Genomic DNA, 1,932 nt, shown 5'->3' with positions numbered 1-1,932 from the left:
GACGTGGGTAAAACATACAAACAATATATTAACAAAAATCTGGAAACGCACAAATTATGCAAGAAGTCTAACAGGCAAAAACCAGGGAACATCACCCGATAATATTATTAAAATATACAAAATATACGCCTCATAATAGAATACGCCTGCCCTGCATGGATAAACATAGATCCCAAACATATAAATAAGCTACAAACTATACAAAACACACTTATCACCACAGCATATAAAGTCCTCCGCAGTACCTCATTAAAATTGATGCACAGATATGCAAACATACAAACAATAGCCGATAGACTCTTGCATAATACTATAAATTACTTTGAGAAAAATTGGCAGAAGACTGACCTACTCTGTGAACTTGATCACTACTATATACGTGATGGAAGTAGACCTAAGTACCTCTCACCTGTAAACATATACTTTACAAATAAGGACGTAATAAGGCCACCTATTGCTAGTCTTTAAACACTACACTAGTTAGAACCCAAGAACAATACATTTAATAGGGTATTTTATGTAAAATGTATTCGATTAGCTAGTGAAATGTGTGTGTGGATTATGGAACTGACTGTAGAGATATAGTGCAAAACACAGAATGTAACTGAAGATACCTACATGGACATTGCCCTGAAAGGGGGTCGGAGCAAGTGCGGTTTACTCCGACCTTCATGTTATGGAACTGACTGTAGAGATATAGTGTAAAACACAGAATGTAACTGTAGATACCTACATGGACATTGCCCTGAAAGGGGTCGGAGCAAGTGCGGTTTACTCCGACCCTCATGTTGTATCAACACCAACATTCACCAGTAGTAAATCACAGTCCGGAAAGAAGGAAGAGTCACCATTAACCTGACCCTTCCTGGTCCATCAAACGACCAAAACACCAATTTTGGAGAAGAAAGAGAGAGAGAGAGAGCCTCGGGATAACATTTATAGGTAGTGCTGATAAAATAAGATTCCGAAAGAAAGGGTTATTGGGTTATTAAAGGGTTATAAAAGGGTTATTGTTTAAGTTGCTTGAGAAAGTTTGATGATTTCCTAAAGCGGGAATAAGAAATATACGGTAATTGTGGACAAGGTAAAAAAAAAACAACTATCTGTATCATCAAATGTGCGATGAGTTTATAAAATCGATAGGTGATAAAGTAGAAGCACAGTTGACTGCAGAAATAACGGAGGCTATTTATTTTTCCATAATCGTAGACTCGACCCCCGACATAAGTCATACCGATCAGCTTGTTTTTATCATACGATATTTTACAAATAAGGGTTAAATAACGCATTGTGTAGCTTTCTGCTTAACTACAAACAAATATATATATAAATATGCTTACTTCTTCAGTCAACAGTTTAAAACTGAAAATAGAGGTATAAACAAAAGAATTCTTCTATCTCTCTTGAGATTCCAAATAAAGTCACTGTAAAAGCTGTGTCGCTGTTTGTCCCGCGGTGGATTTTTACCCCTATTCTTAATATCAGGCATGACCTTGACCTTCAAATAAGGACAACAACAGAAATCCGTCCGTATAGTTCTGAGAAGGCTAATTTTAATTTGTTGCCGGGGGCGTCACCTATCTAGTACCTGTCGCGTTTTCACTCTTACTGTACCTAAACACAATTCCAGGAAGTACACAAAACTTTAGTCAGTACTCCAAGAAGACCAACATTCGAAACCGAATGCAATATGTCTCCCCTGATAATCCTTATTACAATAGATTTCAAGAGAGAATTGTGTTGAAAGCAGGGGAAGGGGTTACAACGTATGTACGTCACAAATAACATAGTAATTAACCTGAGGCTTCATTGTGACAAATATGTACTACAGCACAATGAATATTGTTACAAAACTCAGGACAGTCAGTTTCTGCGTCAGTGACAAAAACTTTAGAATAGTTTTTTGGTAAAGTAAAAACAAATATTTGTTTT

This window comes from Limulus polyphemus, unplaced genomic scaffold, assembly GCF_000517525.1.
Source record: "Limulus polyphemus unplaced genomic scaffold, Limulus_polyphemus-2.1.2 Scaffold13427, whole genome shotgun sequence".
Taxonomy (NCBI): domain Eukaryota; kingdom Metazoa; phylum Arthropoda; class Merostomata; order Xiphosura; family Limulidae; genus Limulus; species Limulus polyphemus.
This window is presented reverse-complemented; position numbering follows the sequence as displayed.